General features: G+C 47.3%; 1 pseudogene; it reads right to left on the bottom strand.

Annotated features, from left to right (window-relative positions):
• Positions 1-217: 217 nt before the first annotated feature.
• LOC124227146 (cytoskeleton-associated protein 2-like) lies at positions 218-2,271 on the bottom strand (annotated as a pseudogene).
• Between the last annotated feature and the right edge of the window lie 18,713 nt (positions 2,272-20,984).

Below are 20,984 nucleotides of genomic sequence, written 5' to 3' on the forward strand. Positions count from 1 at the left end.
CCTGTCTTAGAGAAGAACTCAGTTTGTTGAGACTGACAAGGTAGGATTAGCTTTCTGATGCCTAGAAGGCAACACCTGCTATAATGTGAATGTTAGTAAAGAGCTCACTGCCACGAATACTTAAGATACTTGACCAGCTCCTCACCTAAGAGACATACAAAGCCACAACAAACAAAATACCGCAGGTATAACCACCACCCCATTCCTTCTTGTAGCTTTATTTCTCTTCTGTTATTTCGGACTCCAAGTACATCCGGCACAGTGCCGCGTTAGGGCGGCATACAAAAGCATCAGTTTCACTTCCCAACTCTGTTAACTGTTCCAACGAAGACACAAACGGATAATGGTCCTTTAACATATCTGGCAATTTAGAAGTCTTCTCTTGAAGACGGCGAGAACGTCTAACTGGTGTTAGAAACTTCAGCTCTTTAAATGTAGAATTTGTTTAATCAAACTGTATCTTCTTTTTTACACTTTGCAAGTATGGTGTAGTAGACACATTGTATTTAATCAAGCAACCCGCCCTTGTTTCTGTACTGGGGGTTTTAACATCATTGGTTGTATCTTTTGTCTTGTCACCTTGCTCTTTTTCACAGTCTTGAAATACCACACTTCTATGATGTTTATTTTCCATTTCCAGTCTCCCTGACTCTAGGCTAACATCTATATCTTCAACATTGACTTCCTGGGTTTGGTCCTTGGTTGCGCAAGCCTCCTCAATATGTTCTCCAAATTTAACGTTTTCTTGACTCTTCATTGTTAGAATATCTGCAATTGCATGTCACATTTCTTCTATAGGCTGAGCTCTTGCCAGAATGGCCTCCTCATAGATTGCGATAATATCTTCAATAGGACTCGTGAGTGGTTCAATACGTGCAAGGCATATCCAATATTTAACAAGTTTTTTGGCATCTGGAATATTTTTAATCAAGTCATTCAGGGTGACCAATATTTCTTTTTTTGGGCATCCCTCATTAATCAGGTTTAGGCATTCAGAAAACGTCTTGTTTACTTTTTCAGTAAATAACCGTTGTTCATCTTCTTCTGCCATGGTTGTCCAAAAGGACCCAACAGGCCTTTCACTTTGGTCTTTGGGCTCAGGCTGGGTAACTACTGAGTTGGGAGGTCTTTTCAGCACTTTTCCTTTGCTAGCTTTCCACTCATTCAGACGAGCTTTTCTCTCTTCTGCAGTTTCTTTGGGCTGAGCCAATCTACTATCAATAGCTGCTTTTGCTATAGTATGTCTGCGCTGGTCAGTGGTTTTTGACTTTTCCATCAGCTTGGTATTGGAAGCAGGCCTGACTACAATTTCAGATGTCATGCTTCTTGACAGTGTCTTACTTCTTTTTACATCCTGAGAAGAACTGGCTTTGAAACTGGATAAAACTGTATTTACTTTTAATAATTCTTTCTCATGAGGCCCTTTCCGAAAGGTAACATTGGCAGAGCTTCTGCTGATGCCTTGCCTCACGGTGTTTTGGGTATTATCATGGTGACTTCTAATAGGAGGTCGCAGAAGTTGTCTGTTCCGAGATGTAGTGCTGACAAATTCAGTAGTCGTCATCACAGATGAGGCTCTGCCAGTATCCACTGGGACACTGCTGGTGTTGACAGGCTGAGGCTTAGTGGCTTTAGAGACAGTAGTTGCAAGTTCCTTTGTTGTTGCAGAACTCTCACCTTTGACTTGTAGGGGTTTTCTAAATGAATTAATCTTAGACTGAACAATTTGGCCACGATAAGATCCAAGCACATGTTTCTTGGGCATGTTAGCATCTTGCTTTGGTCTTTCCGTAGTCATTTGTTTCTTTTTACTATTGTTTTTGAAGTGAATGCTTGGCTTAATGTCATATGTTGATTTTGGGTATCATCTTTAATTGGTAACAACTGCAGAGTTTGATTATGATCCTCAAAATTATATGCATCAGTTGCTAAAGTTGAATGGGTTAATTCATTAGAAGATTTTAAAGGAATACAATTTTTTCCCATTGTTAAATTATTTTTGCTTCCTGTAGGTCTACTGACATTTTCTTTATTAGCCATTTTTGTTTTCCGTTTCAGTGCTTTTGTCTCTTCTCGGACCTGGCCCTCAGATGTCATCACTTTCTGGTCCCTACTACTGGATAATATCCGATTTTCCTGTTTGGATGCAAAAAAAGATTTTCTTTTTAAGAGTTGTTCCTTGAGTTTTTGTCTTCTTTGCTCTCTGAACGCGGACTGGGCCCTCTGACTCGGGGGCAGCTGCAGGTCGCAGGGCACGGCTGGGGTGCTCATCGCAGCTCAGGGCGCCGGGACACGGCTGCGTTTTGAGCGCCTCGACTCCCTCCACCTGCGGCCGCCGCTCCAAGTCACATCATTTTTGGCAGCAGATAAAGGACCACATCCTAGTTTTCTTGTCCCCAGATCCTATGCCCTTTCTTCCTCAGCGAAAGAACAGCTGGCTGGAAGCCATTTTTCTTTCTTTCAAACATACTTTCATGCTGGAGGGGGGAAAAAAAGAATGAATTTAGACCAAACAGGGAAATAGTCATTTTTTTCTCCTCCCAATGCCTGATGGAATATAAGAGGGTGGGACACCCTGGTGGTCACCATGCCTCGACTGCCTTGGCCCAGAGGGTCCCAGAGAACCCAGGGGCTGACTATGAGCCCTCTCCACATGGATGGCTGTTCTGACTGTGCCTCCTGCTGGGAGCCAGGCCACCTCCCCAGCAGGTGTGTCCCCAGAGACAGCAGCCTGCGTAGACCTTTCTCTCGGGCTCAGGGCATCTGGGACATATGGGCAACTTCAAGTGCCTTCTGAATGATTTTGCAATTAGCTGTGGCTCCGGCTGGCACTGAGAGTCTTAAGCCACAGCAACCCCCTGTCTCAACTGCCTACTGAATCCTTCCCTTCTGGCTCATGACTCACTCTCTCTACCACTGCACCACACAGCCAGGAGCCGGCATGATTCCCGCATGAACTCAGGTTGATGGACACTTTGAAATTTGATTTGAGATTTGACAGTTACAGTCCTGAAATTCAGATCTGACTCTGCCCTCTACCTACTTAAAACATCCTCAATAGCTCCCCATTGCCACCAAGATGAAGTTCATGTTCTTCAACTGAACCGTGCCCAGTAGGGGGACTCTACTGACACGCCCAGGTTGCCTCTTGTAGCAGATACTGTCAGTCCCCCCAGCGTCCCTCACACCCTTCCAATCCAGCATGCTTCAGACAACTTCAGATGCCACTGTCTGCATCTCTCTGCCCAAGCTTTCTGGTCTTCAGGAGGCTGCTGCACCTGCTGGCAGGAAATGCTGGGCAATTTGCACCGTGGAGGAGCAGCCCCCAGCCAACTGAGGGCAGTGGAGGTATCAATAGCCCAGCTCTCCGTCTCTCAGCAAGATTATCCTGCAGTGGATGTTTTACACCATTTCCCAGCGTCTCCCCCTGCCATTAAGCTCCAGCTGTCTTCTGCTGCAGCTCGGGTCACTACACTCCCTGTCTTGGCTGCCCTCTGTGTCGGGTCTCACTTCCCCACGCTTCCCCCTTGCTTCCTGGGATCACCTCCTGGATAAATCACTTGCACTAGAATCCTTGTCTCAAGATTGACTTTTGGGGGGAACCCAATCTAAGACACCTCTCAAACACTGCCTCCCTTCCTTTCCTCCTGATTTCTTCCCTTAGGGAGGTCCTCTACATGAGGCAGCAACCCCATAGTGCAGGTGGGACATACACTACCCCAGCTCCAGGAGTGGCTGAGCCAATCAGTGGATCCCACCCTCCTCACCTCCCCCAGCCACAGGGATTTGTTCAAAGATGTCACAGAATTTGATCTAATAAGAGAGAGTGAGACTCAAAATTTACGTGTATTCGTCCAAAAATCTCTTCTCTTTCCCCCGGGTGTGAATATGGAAAGTTATGCCCCCAGGAAAGGCTCTGCCAGAATCTCTTTTGACCCCAAAGGAAGGTGGTGTCCAGATCAAGCCGACACATGGAAGGCAGAGAGAGGAGAACCAGGGGAACAAGATCCTTGGTGGCAACGCAGAGCTACTGGATCCAGCTTTGCCTGGCCCACACACTACGTCTGAACTTTTTGGTTACCTTAGCCCATTCATTTCTTTGATTTTCTTAAGTAAATTTTCATTTGTAACAGGGTGTCCTGCCTGGTTCTCCCACTTTGGGGTGATCTGAGCTGCTCAGTCAAGCCCCAGATGGCTGGTTTGGTAGCCCCCCCACACTGCAACCAATATTTCTGGAGTTTCTAGGGATCTTCTGAGGATTAGTGAGTGTTCTTAGGGGAGCATTCTTGTAGGTGGACGAATAGGGCATGAAGTCCTGGGAAAGCCTTGATGTCACTTATCTGGTGGCAGGACAGTCAAAAGGGAGGGTCTAGAGGCCAGACAGGGGCTGGTTCCCTGGACATGATGGACATCCGTGTTGGGTGAGCCAATCCCAGGCCACTGGGCTGGTCCCCATAGGGCTGGGCTCAAATGCTGCCCCTACAGCCACTGGGCTGGTCTTCACTGTCCACTGCCCACTAGAGAGGCTGTCTCACCAATGGAGCATGAGCTTTCAAGTATCTAGCCTGCCTCCCCCTACCCCTGCCCTGGCCCTGGGCCTTGCCTCGTCCATCCTTAAGTTCATACTCAAAATTCTTTTATGCCACAATATTTCATGGCACATCAGAAAGAAAGTGTTGAAAAGGAACCCATGCCTTTAGCAAGCTGTGACATGCCAGGGAAGGCTCCTGACTGGAACACAAAAACCTTTACCTGAAGGGGAGAAGGAATATTTTTATTCCCCCTGGAAGGTCACCCTCCATGTAAAGATTAGCCAAAAAGCTAATTCGAATGCCTTTTTCTTCTTGTTCTTCTTCTCCTCAAAGCCCCCCAGGACATAGTTCTCTATTCTAGTTGTGAGTGCCTCTGGTTGTGTCTAATGCCTTTTAATGGGGCAGATGGGTAACTACGTATCGTACAACCCTCTAATCTTAAATTACAGGCTGGGACCACCCAAGGCTGCCATCTTGATTATACACATGTATCTCAGCTTCTGGAAGATTGTGCTCCTAGAGGGCGAGGATGGTGTATTCAGCCCTGTGTTTGCCCAACACTGAGCTTCATTCATAGCCCATACTCACCAGTGTTGCCTGCACTGGACTGGGGCTGGACACGAGCCAGGATAGAACATTCTTTCCTACTCCTCCACTGCTCCATGTCCAACACTCCTCCCAGTTTGAGTCAGTGACCTTGCAATACAGTTACAATATAACACTTCTCCATCCTTAGAGGAATGAGTGTATCAAATCCAGAAATTCAAGCAGGCCCAGAAAGAGAAGTGGGAACTTATCGTTACCAATTATTGAGCCCTACATGGGCTAGACAAGATGTTTCACATGGATTCTCTCATTTATTCCTCGCAACATTCCTCTAAGGTGATTACAATTATGATCCCCATTTTACAGTGGGGAAAACCGAGGATCATGAAAATTAACTCACACGGTCCAGGGTCACAGAGCCAGCTAACGTCAGAGCCAGGGTTCAGTCCCATGCAGGCTGACTTCAAAAGCTGCCCCGTCAACCTGTAGTCCACACTGGGCAGGGCTGAGCATTTGCCCCCTTGGGGAGTGTGGTCTGGGCACCATTGTGAGCTACAGTCAAGAAGCTGGGAGCTTCTTCCTCCTGGAAAACGACATTATGCAATATGTTTCTCGGCTCAGCCTCCAAGAAAGATTTCTGCTGGAACTAAAAGCGATTCTGGTTTCCTTCAGGAGAAGCCAATAATTTTGATCCCACCAGAAAAGATACTCAGTGTGGTTTTCTGTTCCACTTTAGACTCCTTCTATTCTGGCTATATCCTTACTGAAAATGAAGGATCTGCTCTCCCTCCCTAACTATTGCCTCCAGAAGCCATACTCAGTTCAGCCACACCTCCTGTTCTGTCTCATCCATCCATTCACAAATCGTAACTGAAGACCTCCCATGCGTCAGGCACCGTGTTAGGGCACTGGCGACACCACAGGCAACCTCAACAGCTACAATTCTCCCCTCCAGAATCTAGAAGGTGGCTGCTGTATTTTCAGCTCCCTTCACAAAGCATCACTTTTTTTTTGTTTAAATTGGGGGGCTGGGCTGAGGGAGGAGAAATAAGGTGTGGCTGGGACACACTCTCAGGGTAACCCTCAGAGTCAAGGTGCATTAAACACAGTGGACAGACAACTGCAGTGGGGTCAGCCCAGCTGCAGAGGGAGGAAACACAGCAGCTTCTGCAGTCAGAGCTGTCCCCTGTCTCTCCCGTCCTCAGCATGCCGGTCTGCTGCGGTCCTGATGGTCTGGTCATCAGCAATCAGGAATGGAGGCTTTTCTGCAGGAGGCAGCCCTCCAGGGCTCTGAGCACTCCCCAAATGCTTTTCCTCTGGGTTCAGCAAAAAGCCTCTGCTGGCAGGCGGCTAATGGCCTGGCTGACTGTAATTCTGCCTTCCAGGAATTTGGAGGGGAGGAGTTCCATTTTTGGAGGCCACTGGGGCTGACCTTGACTTCTGGGGCAAAGAGATGCCCCTTCTTGATGGAACTGAACGGCCCCAAATGGAGCTGCATCTTCCCAGGGCCTCCAGTGGAGCGTCCCTTGGACCTTAAGGGTTATTCCGCTCTGTTAGGCTTTAAAGGACAGAGAAACAGGACTACTGATGCCCTCCCGGTGGAGTTGCTGTGCGGACGAATTGCAATCGTGTGTGTAGAGCATCTGGCTTGAAACTTGGCCACGAGAATCACCTAGGGGCCAGTAATCACTTAGCCCACTAGCTCTCTGTGGGAAGCCGGGCACCTTTGTGGCACTGTTCTAGATCACGTGACCATGCCTTCAACTTGGTCACAGCTGATTGGACAGTGATGGGCACGTGACTGAAGGGCAACCAATCCTGAGGCTGCTGACCAACAATGGATGTAGAGCGGCTTCAGAAGGATGCATTAGTCCGGTACTTCCGAGGGATGGGACGTCCCCACATCATGGTACGCAAAACAAGCTTAGTTGACACACATATCACTTTTTAAGTTTTTAAATTATTATGCTTTCATAGGTAAATGCTGGTTTCCTATTTATGGTACCGATAAAAATTTCCATTTATGATTCATAATATTAAAATTCACAAGGAATTGCTTTTTTTTAATGTATGAACTAAATTTTAGCCCATCTGGTTGGTCTGTGGCAAATAATCCAAGAGTGGAGGGTGAATGATTGACACATGGCAAAGTCCCAAGGCCACCTTCCTCCCTCAGGAATTGGAAAAGAGGGCAATGGATGGCTCGGGTAGTCAGCGAGGCGCTGAAGGTGAAGCGTTACCTGGCGTGGAGTCGGAATGCCAGCAAACCCAAGCCTTGTGCAGACTGCGGCTGGGAGAGAGGGAGAAACGAGCAGGGTGGGAAAACTGGTCGGTGTTGAGATGGGAGACTTGAATAAATGTGCGTAAAGGAGGCAAGAGAGATGGAGAAACAACGGAGACAAGGCAGAGATGGCGAGACAAGGAGAAAGACAGCAAGACAGAGAGAGACGCTGAAACACATAGAAATGCCCTGAGCTGCCTACTCCATGGTCTACTTCCTGGGTCTGCCTCTACCCCACAGTGTCCTTACAATGAATCCTGTTTGTTTCCTGAGATACCTTGAGTGGGTCTTCGTTCATATCAGAAAGCCTAACATAAATGGAGGGATAGGAAGAAAATGTATTTTGAAGATTCTTGGGCACCAGCCAGCACATTTAACATACAATGACAGGCAATGGGGAGCCATTGAGTGTTCTTGACAGAGAAACAGGGAGGGACTACCTCAGGTAGGCAAGGTAGGTGAGGTGCCCAGGGATAAATTTAAGGAGATCCAGCCTTGCAAGCTCAGACATCAAATTCCAGCAGATGACTGATTTCTACAGCTCTTCTTGAAACATCGTGGAATTTACTGATCAAAAATAGTGTCTGCAAGAATGTGAGGCTCCACCCCATCCAAACCATGGATGCCCATTTCTAGAACTTTGCTACTCTGGAGACAAATTGAAAGAACCAGTTGGTACATAATTTAAATTCTGCTAATGTGTATTTACTATCTGCACCCAATTATCACCAATCAATATAACAGTTATTACTTAATGGGTGAAAACTGCAATTCCAGTGCCCCAGATCAGCATGGGGCGTTGCGGCTAATTGAGACAGAACTTATTCAAGAGTGTAATGAAAATGTAAATTCCCACACATTAATCAAACAATTATTTCTATAACCATAAGACAGCTGATCCTAAACCTAATTAGGAAATAAACAAAGTTAATCAGTGAGCAGACAACATTTACTAATCATATACGTGTCTCAAGAAAAGAAATATTAGGCAATGATTCATTAAAACATCCCAAACCCAAGCCTCCTACAAGCCCTCATAATACAGCCTCCCAGCTTCAAGGAAGCACTATGCTAATTTTTATTAAAGCATTTTGTTTTCTGCTTTAGGGTCTAGAAGGCACAGGAGGATAAAGAAATATATTACCATTGTACCATAAATAATCACACCATTTTAAATAACAGGAGCAAGAGCTACAAATGTACTTATGTGATGTGGTGGACGCTGTCCAGCCCACTTTGAGCTTAATTATCAGAGTTGACTTCTCTTCAAGTGAGAGAGAGGGTGAAAAAGGAAGCTAATTCCAATGCAGATATAAAAATTCTAGGAAGACAGAAACCAAAGCCAATTGCATTTCTCTCGCCACTGCACATCCTTAGCTTCTTGTCAAAACTGCTTGCCTGGTACAATTTTGGGTCCAAACGTGGATTCATCTCAAGTTGCCTCAACTGCTGATGGGTTCCTGGGGCTGCTACTGTCCGTGACGGCTCTGTGAGGCTTTGCCTGACCATCAGGCAGATATGAGGATGCGCAACCCCATCCGGAGGTTTCCAAAGGGATGTTTGCTTCCTCCACCTGGAACTAGCAAATCCACTGAATGAAGAAATTTGGGAGGCTGGTGGGAGAGGAATACTGATACAAAAATTTCCCTAGGATGCATGGACTGGGATCAGATCAAACACGCAGATCAAACTGCACAGTTGAACACAACAGCTAACACGTACGGAGCGTCGTCACTGAGCTATAGTATATATTAGCGCTTTATTTACACGTTGCTATGGACTCAGTGTTGGTGTTCCCCCCTAGCCATATGTTGAGGTCCTGGCCTCCAAAGATGATGGTATTTGGAGGTGGGGCCTTTGGGAGGTGGTTAGGTCGTGAGGGCTCTTTGTCATGAATGGGATGAGTGACCTTATAAAGAGACTCTAGAGAGCTTGCTAGCCCCTTCCACCATGTGAGGACACAGAAGTCTGCGACCCGGAAGAGGGCCCTCACCCGACCATGCTGGCTCCCTGATCTCAGACTTCCAGCCTCCAGAACTGAGAGCAATGAATTCCTGCTGTTTAGAAGCCACCCGGTCTGTGGTGTTTTGTTATAGCAGCCGGAACAGACTAAGACACTTCACAACAACCCTATCAGGTATGTACCATTACTATTATCTCCTCTTGTACAGATGAGAAAACTGAGGCATGGAGAGTTCGGGAAACTTGGCTTGTTACACAGTTTGTCAGTGGTAGAGGCAGGATTTGAAGCTATGTAGCCAGATTCCAGAGTCCATGGATCACTGTTTGTGTTTGACAGGCTGGATTTGGGTTTCTCTAGACGCCCTATCTGCGCCCCCAGAGCCTCCCGTGCTTCCCCAATTGTGTCATGTATGAGTTGGTGTCAATGGGAATTAATTTTTCAATAGGTAATATTTCCTATAGTACACATTTCAAAAGATAACAAAGGTTCTAGGACAAAAATGCCCCTTGCCACTCCTGCCCTCAGCCACCCAAGTCCCCTCCCCAGAGGACGTCAGTGCTTCTACTTTCAATCTATATACAGCAATTACGTTGTCTTAGTTTGGGCTTCCTCCAAAGCAGACCTCAAGGTAAATGTTGGGTGCAGGTAGTTTATTGGGAGATTATTTCCAGGCAGCATGGTGAAAGAGTAGGGAAGTGAGACAGAGAAGAGAAGAAACCCCAGTGTGTGCGAATGAGCATGTTACCACTGTGGGTCCACATCTCTCACTTCTCTCCACCCAGGGGCGAGGGAGCTCGGGTATTTATCCACCAGCACCCCTCCTGTATTGGTTGAGGGTTATTTCAAGGTTTTAACTCTCTAGAAAGAGCTTCTGTGTGCATTGGAACAGTCTGCAGACAAATGCTACATGCACAGGTGTTATTTTCTCTTTCACTACAAATGGTAAAATAATACACACACTGTTCCATATCCTTCTTTAACCTGACGATGAATCTTAGTGATCTTTCTGTATCAGTACATGAAGAGCTACGTGATATTCTTGTATAGATATACTGTCGTTTCCCTAATTGGTCCCCTGCTCTTGGTCATTTGGGTGATTTCCAAATTTTTGCTATTACAAATAATTCTGAAATTAATAACCCGGTACATGAGTCATGTTGTACATGGATGAGTACCTCTGTAGATTAACTTTCTAGAAGTGGAATTGCTGGGTCAAAGGGAATTTGCAGTTATAATGTTGCCAAGCTGCCTGCCTAGGGCTTGTACCTGTTTAAACTTCACATGACGAATGAGAGTATCCTGCTCTGTGATGGTCAGCAACTTACTTGTCTTTCTATCCTTCTATAATTTGGGCTTCTTGGGGGCAGAAACCATTTTGGATAACGTCTGGCTCATAGTAAGTGCTCGCTAAATATTTGGATGGGTGGAGAGGTGAGTGGATGGGTGGGTGGATGAATGGATGGATGGATGGATGGATAGATGGGTGGGTGGATGGGTGGATGAATGGATGGATGGATGGATGGATGGATGGATGGACGGATGGATGGATGGATGGGTGGGTGGGTAGATGGATGGATGGATGGATGGAGGGAGAGATGAATAGGTAGGTAGGTGGATGGGTGGATGAGTACATGAATTACCCCAAAAGTATCATTCTTGAGGAGACCAAGACCCAGTGTAAAAAATAAATAACAAACTAGGAACTAGAAATTAATTATATCAGGTAGACTTCCTTCACTATATACTCTCGTAGGACGTCTTATGCTCTCTGGGGGTGGCAGGAGGAAATTCAGCCATGCCTGGCCAGAGGCAGGGTGCTCACAGTGGCCGCATAGGCCAGGGCAGGTCCCATTTCTGAAACTCATTGGGCTGGCCATTCACAGCTGTTTTGCTGCGTGTTCCTGAGAACAGAGCTGCCACTCACTCCAAAGTCTGCAGTTACAGCGTCCAGATTTCAGTGTGTGGGGGGGCTTCAACTACACTGTTCTCACTTCAATTTTAAATTACAGATCAATTAAGACAGCTAAATTGTCTAAAGATGCTTTTATCCATACCCTACACAAGATGGAGAAAACATCCATTGTTCATATCAAAGAAGAATATTATAATTTGGGGTGCAGCTTTGAGATGATGGGGCAGGTAAAGCCCACCCCCACCCCAGCCTGTGTCAGCAAGCCCCCACACCCCACACTGTTTCTCTGCTCAATTTTCTTTCCCCAGAGCGCCGAATCCTTCCTTTCTCCAAGCTTTGCATCTTTATTCTTCCAAGGACACAGCTGGCTGAGCGATTGGAGGAACAACTTGGCTCTTCTCCCTGCTTGTTCCTGAGCAGATCTCCTTAAGCTGCAGTTTCTGTTTATTTCTTGGAATTTTTGCCAGCCAGGCAGGCCCCAGGGAGGAGCATGTGGGAGCATCAGGAGGAGACTCAAGTCCCACACTCAGAGCCATAGCAGCTCTGTTGTTAGAATCGCACGCGAAATAACATTCGCTTTCTCCAGTGTAAATCTATAATTTATATTTATATGGCAGCTTCAGAAAATACCAATAAACAAACAAAGAAAGTAAAAGTAACATAGGCCATCATACAGAGATTACAACTGTTAACATTTTGGTCAATAACCTCACAGTCTTTTTCTATCCATGTGGCCATTATTTGTCACAAAAATGGCATCACATTGTGCAAACTTTTGTGACCCACTTTTTTCCGCTTGGTGTATTTTGAGAGTCATCTCCCGTCTTTCAAAGGGACTTCCATTATTTTTAATGACTGCATGATGGTCCGTTGGATGGCTACAACTTAGCTGACTTAACTGTCTCCTCTTGGTGACTATTTCAGTTGTCCCGTTTTACTGTTATAAATTGATCTACTGGCAAGAATAATAGTCTTTGCAAGAGCTTTTTCTTCCCCCAGATATTTCTGAGGTTTCTCGAGGGTGACCATGCCATAGTTGATGCATCATGGAAGAGGGAACATGGCCTCTCCTATTAAGGGTGATGCCTCCTTCATCACAGGGGAGGGCGGAGCCCATGTTCCTGAGGGAGGTGAACTGGGGCTTTGCCACGGCCCTCATGCTCCCTGGCATTCTTTTCCCTGGTCTTCTCCAATTCCCACCCTGACCTCTACCTTGCCCTTTATTAATCTGTCCCTATGGCACAGCCAAGACCACCAAGTTTGCCAAGAAGTTGCCGAACATCCAGGAAGGATTTACAACCAAGGGTGTCATTTATTTCTGTTGCCAGAAGTGGCTTCTCTTAGAACCCTCGGGCACCAAGCCCGTGCCAGGGGCCTCTACCAGCTGCCCCTTTGCCTGGCAGCTGTCCCGCCTCCAAGAACGAGGGGCAGCTGATCCCACTCCACCAGGGCTACCTTGGAACACACCTACACCCCTGGGGTCAAGCTCCCCTTGTCTAAAATGCCACCTCCACTGTCCTCCTTTCCTGCCTACAATTTGATGGCAGGAATTGTGGAAATAAATGAAGACCACCCAAATGAGAATAAGCGAAGGCTATTTATTCAGAGTTGGCTATAAAGCAAGGCAGTCAGCCACCACCCCTTGCATTTGGCAGAGACTCACAGGCAGGTAGATCCACGGGGAAGCTGTAGAGTGGGAAAGGAGAAACCTTCAGGGATGCCTTGATTGGAGGCTGTGGATGTGGAGAAGCTGGAGGTGGGTTGCCTAGATGCACAGCGTCCTTTGTAAGTGGTTAGAGAAGCTTCTTTTCCTTTCTGTGAGTCGGAAGTAGGGGCAAAATTAGGGAAGCTGGCAGTTATTGACCAAGTCCTTACTGTTTGGGGCTTATTGCTCAGAGGTTGCGGTTTGGCTTCCTGGGCTCGCTGCAGAGGTTGTGGGTCAGAGTTCTGTTTTTGATAGGGTCTGGTCATTGTCCATTGGTATACTCACTCTCAGAATTGTTGGCTCCCTTTATAAGAAGGCCCGCCAGATACCAATGGGGGAGGCCTGGCCCTCTGACCCCGATACAAGGCGATCGCATGGGAATAAAATCACCCAGCATCACAAAGAACAATTTCCACGGACATCAGCACTTGCCTAGGAGATACCCAAACTGACTGTTGCGTCTCATCGCAAATGGCCGTAATCAGCTAAAGGTGATAAAGGACCACGCGCTGTCAGTGACCTTGAATTCCAGGCCTCCCTGGAGGAAACCGAAGGCTCTTTCCTGACCAACAGGTCTGTATACTGACCTCGGGCCCATTTGTCCTGTCCACAGAGCTGGCTTCCGATCCTTAATCAGCATAGCACCACGAAAATTCCCTTCGAGTGCCTCAGACTCCTGACTTCATGCCTTCTGTGCGTGACCTGCTCAGTGAAATTCTTCACTGGCATTTTTTTGCTTGACAGGCGAATAGACTTGGTTTTGTAAATTTTTTTTCAGCTCTTGTGGCATTTGTGTATTTTTGCCTACACCATCTATATGACCTCAACTGCAGAGTCCAGCTTGGGCTCCCCCGAGCTGGACCAGGTTCTTTTTGAGGCTGGACTTCCTTCCGGCAGCCACCAGGACCTCTGCCCCAGCTCCCCGCCAGCGGTGCTCGTCAAGAACACACGGCCCGTCTCTGAAGACAAGCAGGGCTGGCCACGCCTCCTGCTCAGTGCTGAATAAACTCATACAGAGAGAAAAAAATCTCCTACCCACCCCAAACAAAACAGTCTCCTGGGAATTCGGAGGAGCTTGGCCTAACCATCTGCATTCAGGATAACAGCTAATTCACAGCTTTCCCTGAAAACAATTGGCATCCACTTGCTCTGCTCTTCTGCAGCTAAAGGGCCTGTTCAGGTGATTTTTCCAGAACAAAGCAACAGCTTGCCCCAAAGGGCTTTTAAATCCCCTGTACCTGCCAGGCAGAAAACTGCTTCCAGTTATGAAACGGGAGTTTTTCCAGCCTCTGCTAGTCCCAGTGAGGTTTTTATAACCTTGTGAGTCTCAGGCAAAGGCAGCCTGTTACATCCACGAAAGGAGAATGGTGCAATCCACCATTGTTTGATCAATAGATTTTTCTAGTGCACTTAAAATAGGGCTTTAATTGGCCTACAAAAAAGCAAAACTTCTCCATAATATGAGATTGCAAACCCCGCGAGACCAGGAGACAGATTTGTTCATCTCTCACTTGCACAGAATAATTCCCCCAGAACCTTGATAATAGTAGATACCCCAATAAATACGTTTTGATCGAATGAATGAAGTCAATTTCTCAGAACTATTATGGGTTAAGAGAAAGATTTAGGGACTCAAGAATGCCTGAGGGATGCACACATTCCTGGAAGAAGAGAGAAAGGGAGGGAGGGGAAGAGAGAGACAGAGATGGATGGATGGAGAGATGAGAGACAGATAGATAGATAGGTAGATAGATAGATAGACAGATAGATAGACATACAGACAGACAGATAGATAGATAGATAGATAGACAGACAGACAGATAGATAGATAGATAGATAGATAGATAGACAGATAGATAGATAGACATACAGACAGATAGATAGACAGACAGACAGACAGACAGACAGACAGATAGATAGATAGATAGACAGATAGATAGACATACATACAGACAGATAGATAGATAGATAGACAGATAGACAGACAGACAGATAGACAGACAGACAGATAGATAGACAGACAGACAGACAGATAGATAGATAGACAGATAGACAGACAGACAGATAGATAGACAGATAGATAGATAGACATACATACAGACAGATAGATAGATAGATAGATAGACAGACAGACAGATAGATAGATAGACAGACAGACAGATAGATAGATAGACAGATAGACAGACAGACAGACAGATAGACAGACAGATAGACAGACAGATAGATAGATAGATAGATAGATAGATAGACAGACATACAGACAGATAGATAGACAGACAGACAAACAGACAGATAGATAGTTAGATAGATAGACAGACAGACAGACAGAGACAGATAGATAGATAGATAGATAGATAGATAGATAGATAGATAGCCAGATAGATAGATAGGCAGATCTTCAAAGTAAACCCTGATCTAATTTATCAATAAACTGAATGTTCAGATAGGGGAGACTAAACAGAGATGAATTTAGGCATGAGAACACAGAGAAAAGTGGAGGCCTTTCCATTGCTGTGTCACCTAGGGCAAGTGACTTCAAGTTTCTGATCTTGGTTTTTCCATCTGCAAAATGAGGATTACTTCACAGTCTTTTTGATGAGCTCATCCACGGAAAGCACTAATCACAGAATTTAGCACAGGGTAAATCTATATAAATATGAGCTGTTAAAAAAATTTCAGGGGCCGACCCAGTGGCTCAGCTGTTAAGTGTGCACGTTCTGCTTTGGTGGCCCAGGGTTCGCCGGTTCGGATCCCGGGTGTGGACAAGTCACCGCTTGGCACGCCATGCTGTGGTAGGCGTCCCACATATAAAGTAGAGGAAGATGGGCACGGATGTTAGCTCAGGGCTAATTTTCCTCAAAAAAAAAAATTTCACTGGATCTAAGATACCATTGATTGTAAGTCACACATTATATCATGAACCACTAGACATGAGAAAATGGTGCCAGTTGCCCTGTGACAACACTTTCATGTCAGCTGATGGTAAGAAACATCCTGATTTCATAGCTGTTGAAATGTGGGGAAAAAAATGTACATCTTAGAATCAACGATCCACTGCATAAAAATGCATCTCTTTCTCAATTACGCCCTCAGTGAGACAATTTTGTACTGCTGGTCCCAAGTGCCCCCTCCATTCACAGAGCACAGACCCCAACAGAACCTCCACAATCTTCTTGCTTTGGAGAGAGTCAAGGCCACCGGGACAAGGTGAGGGGGAGGGCCTTCCCGCACTCACGGAGGCGGAGGCAGGAGAAGTGCGGTGGATGCTCCATCGGCCTGGTCCAGGCTGACATAATCCTTCAGCTACTCTGCATGTGTTTACAAATCTGGCTGGCCGACTGGGCTTCTAATATCCATCCTCTGGGGTTCAGACTCCTCACAGTGAGGAAGGGATCCAGCTTTACAGGATGCTTGGGACCTGCCCCCACTCTCTGTGATCTGTGGCACCTGCCTAGGGTCTGATTTTTAACCCCTCTGGAAAGCTGTGGTTCATGCCCTCCTTCTCAACAGTTGACATCAACCTCCCAGAATCTGCAGAGGCCTCTCCAACGGGAAATCAAAGTGTGTGGGCATTTCAGACGGTGCCCTCCTGTCTGTCAAAGCGGCTGAGGATGCAGGCCAGACTCACTAGCAAGGAGACATGAATTGAGGCATCCTAGCCCCCCAAATCTGAAGTAAAATCCCAAAGTAATGGGTCTGGAGTCACGAGTGCCAACCACAAAAAAGAATAATTATTCAACAACTACTTGTTGACAATTTATTGACTGTGTGCCAGGTAATGTTCAATTTACTATTTTCCGAGCATTACGTCCTTTAAAACTCACATCCCTTTGAGGGGGGTGACCAAAAGTTCCATTTTACAGACGAGGAAACTGAGGCTCAAAGCCACAGAGCTAGAAAGAGCTGGAATGAGGATTTGAAGCCGGGCAGCCCTGACTCTTAACTAAGGCCCCAGGGAGAGGGGAGTGAGACAAGGCTGGAGAGGTCTCTAGTTACCGGAGCCTGGTGGGGCTCTCTGCGGGACTGCTGAGCAGCAGAAATGGGTTTTGAAAAGGGTTCCAAGCATTCGTGGCCTGAAGATGGTAAAGTTCTCCATCCACCAGCTCAGTGTTTTTTGCTCACTCTGGCGTCTGTGAGCCGGTTGGAATTTGGCTGATCTAGGCTGGGCCCTGCTGGGTTTGGCTCAGGTCAGGGTGGACCCACATCTGCTGCGTGTCCATCATCCTCCCTGGATGAGTGGTCTGACTCGAGAGGCATGTTCTACTCATGCCAAAGGCAGGAAGCAAGAGGACAAGGAGGACAAGGAGAGGACAAGCCCAACTGTACAAATGCATTTCAAGTCTCTTTTTGCATCATCTCTTCTAGTGTCTTATTGGCCAAAGCAAGTCACGTGGCCAAGGGGTGGAATGCCAAGTCCTCCATGCAGATGGGCCAGGGAGTGAATATTTGCTGAACGATGATCTCACACTCTACATCCTTCTTGTGGGATTTCTTCCTTCTGAGTACCTTGTGGTCAGCTGGCCATTTATGGAGCAGAAACCATTTGCCTGGCACAGCCGGGGTCAGGGCACCCCAATTATTGGTACATGGTGCCATTTTTCACTCGTAGACTTTGGTCTGTCACCTCCAGCTGTAAGCTGAGTTCCTCCTCTGAATTCTAGACCTCCAGACCCCAGCCTCTGAATGGGGAGCCCCTTTTCTCCCTAAGGAATCCTCATTTCTGGGGAAGCAATTCTCTCTCTAGGCCATTCACCAGGTGTAGTCACCTCAGGGACAGGTAACAGTCACAGCCCCTAGTATGTGACTGAATGGCCTTTCGCACCGGGAGCCTATGCACCAATGAGCCCTTTGAGCTGGTCTCTTTCTCTCCAGCTTGTGGTCCAGCACGACCTCCAGGAGACACACTGATTGCTCGCTGGGCCTTAACTTGCTGGCTTCAAAAATCCCCCTTAATTGGCTACTTCCTGCAGGTAAGCGTTGTCTTCTTGGCCTCTTGCAAGCCCTTTCATGTGCTTCTCTCTGGCCACCCCTGCCGGCCCATGACTTTGAGCGACCCACCCTGTTTCCTGATCTGCAAGCACATGCACTTCCTTCAAAGAGCTTCTTTATCTTTCTTTTTTCTTCTCCCTTGAACTTTGTTCAAATATCTAGGTCATGGGGCCTTCGCACCTCTCAGCAACCCAGGGTGACTGTGTGGGTTATTATTGTACCCCAAAGTTTCCCTCCAGGCGTCGCACATCTATGCTCCCCTGGGCTTAGCAGAGACCAGGCTTTACTTCTCACCTTCCATGGACACCAGCATCTCCCACTGCCCCACCGGGAACCCATTCTAATGAGCAGGACTCCCCCTGTGCTGATGTTGCCCATTAGTCCAGGATGAAGAGCAGGGTGTGAATGCTTTCTCCCCATTGTGTGCAGCGTATCAGAGGGGTCCCAGTGCTGCTGCTCGGGTGTCAAGCTTTGAGAAGCTCCCCCTTTGCTTCTCCCTATGACACGTGCATCCAGGTGGCTGGCCTAGGTTGAGGATGGATTTGAGCAACAATCACAATACCATCATCTTCCCGCTCTAAATCTCCACACCTCTGTGACAATCAGGCTTTGCTGTTAGAATAGTGTCATGCCAGGCCACCTCTTCCCTTAGGGTGGGTTCTCTCCCTGGGGACTCCCTGAGTGATGGCAGGGGCACTGTCTAGGCTCAAGCACAGAACCCTACTTGTCAATCAAATTAAAGTCCACGGGGGCCGGCTCCGTGGCCGAGTGGTTAAGTTCGCGTGCTCTGATGTGGCGGCCCAGGGTTAGGATCCTGGGCACGGACATGGCACCGCTCGTCAGGCCACGTTGAGGCAGCGTCCCACATCCCACACCTAGAAGGACCTGCAACTAAGATATGCAACTATGTACCAGGGGGGTTTGGGAAATAAAGCAGAAAAAAAACAAAAAGATTGGCAACAGTTGTTAGCCCAGGTGCTAATCCTTAAAAAAAAAAAAGGAAGATTGGCAACAGTTGTTAGCCTAGATGCCAATCTTTAAAAAAAAAAATTAAAGTCCACGTTTACATGAAATAATTTTGTTTACTGAAAAATAAGTTGCAAATCAATCCAAACCGTGACTAAGGGGGAAGGGATGTCAGGGAATTCGACTTGGACAGAGAAACACTTTTGCCCAAGCTGGACCCCTGACACGTCCCAAAAGGCAGCAAAAAGTCAATCTTTTGATGCCTCCTCATTAGATTTCCATTGGGAGTTAACGTCTTTCCAACTGCTGAGGTTGACAATGGCCTCCAGCCCAAGCGGCAGGAAGACAGGGAAACCGTCAGCATCATTATTAATACCCTCTATGCAGTTTCAAGAGAAAAGGGCCAGGAATTGGGGGTGGGGAAGGAGGGGCCACAAACCAAAATGCCCACGTCTTTGGCAAGTGGCTGTCGTGGGTTGAGTTATGTCCCTGGTTTGAAACACACCCCTCTCTAGTGCAACCAATTGTCTTCCTGCCTGCAGGAGCCAGGGGGTGCGTTAATGGGAAATCGAGCTGATTAGCCCCAAATTGAAGCATTCCTTCTGGGACAAGAGCAAAAACTGCAATTCAGCCACACTTGACTGGCTCTGGCCTGAGCACCACTGACTTCTCACTCACTACCATTTTCTGCTACAGGACATTCCAGCTCCATCTGGTCGCTGAGCCATAAATACTATTCTCTAACCGCTGACCAGAAGTCCGGGGGAAGGCAGGGAGCTCCAGATGGCGAGCTCAGATGACGGGCAGACTGCATCCTTTTCAGGGCCCTGGGAGTCAGGGACATACAAAGGACCCGTGAATGAAAGGATGCAATAGCCCGGGATCGGACAGAATTGATGGGAAACCCTGGGTCACCCGAGCCAGCCTTTCTCCAAGTGCAGAGCCCACACATAGGCGGTTCAGTGAATAACACTGAGAGAAAGCCATTCCCTTTGGGTCTTAAACTTAAGAGTGAGGAAGTCGTTCCCTTTCCAGTCCCTTCCATCCTTCTGAAGAAGTCAAGGCGGAATGGGTCTCCAACACCCCACACCTGCTAATCTCCCCTCACTTCACCAGGAGCCATCAAGCCTCGGGAGGACCTCAGGTAGGCAATGGTCTCTAGCCAGAATTCAGGAACTCTCTTTCGTTTAAGACTTGCACCTGGAAACGGCACAGCATCCTTTCTGCCACGTGCTGTTGAAGAAAGTGAGTCCCAGGGCCAGCCAGATTCAACCGGAAAGGACATCCGAGGGCACAAATATTGAACGAGCTGGTTCACTGGGGGCTTTTAATACCCAGACATCCACCATGTTCTCAAGTCTGAACCACTCACTTTACCAGGGTCAGGGATCTCCTTGCATTTTTAAAAAATATATTTCATTTGTTTCATATATTCCTTTAAGCAACATGCATCAGCCCAGGCCTACTTTGTGCTGGGCCCAGACCTCACGAAGGCACAATCTAACAGAAGTTTGTCAGGACCTAGGCCCTCAGCGTACTCTGTCTGGTTCCCATTGGACCCAACCCTGCACCCGACACAGCGCGGTGTCTCTGTGCTCAGTCAGGGCTCAGTGGTGGAGGGAAGGGGGTTGGAAGAAGGAAGCAAGAGGGACAAGGCCTGCAAATGTGGTCTGGTGGCCTTCAGAGACTACTGAGGACACGGTTACAGTAATGCCAGCAATGGCAATGACAGTAACAACAGCCATGGTTCTATCTTTCTCTCAACATGCCAAGCCCTATCCTTGGGGCATCATAGACTTTTTCTCCTTTAGTCCCGGGAGGTAAGTATTAGGAAATCTGTTCTACAGAGGAAGAAATCAGCTCAGAGAGTTGAGGTGGCTTTCCCGAGGGCACAGGGCTATTAAATTGAGGAGATAGACCTGGGCTCAAGCCTGTCTTGACCCAAAGGCTGTATCTGTAAATAATATACAGATTTTATATACAGGGGGATTTCTCTGACCCTCAGGTGCCACCTGTCCACCCTGGGTTCCAGCTGGCCTGATTCAGTCCTCTCACTAGCCATCGCACTGGGGGTGAGAGGCAGAAACACT

This window comes from Equus quagga, chromosome 15, assembly GCF_021613505.1.
Source record: "Equus quagga isolate Etosha38 chromosome 15, UCLA_HA_Equagga_1.0, whole genome shotgun sequence".
NCBI classification, from domain to species: domain Eukaryota; kingdom Metazoa; phylum Chordata; class Mammalia; order Perissodactyla; family Equidae; genus Equus; species Equus quagga.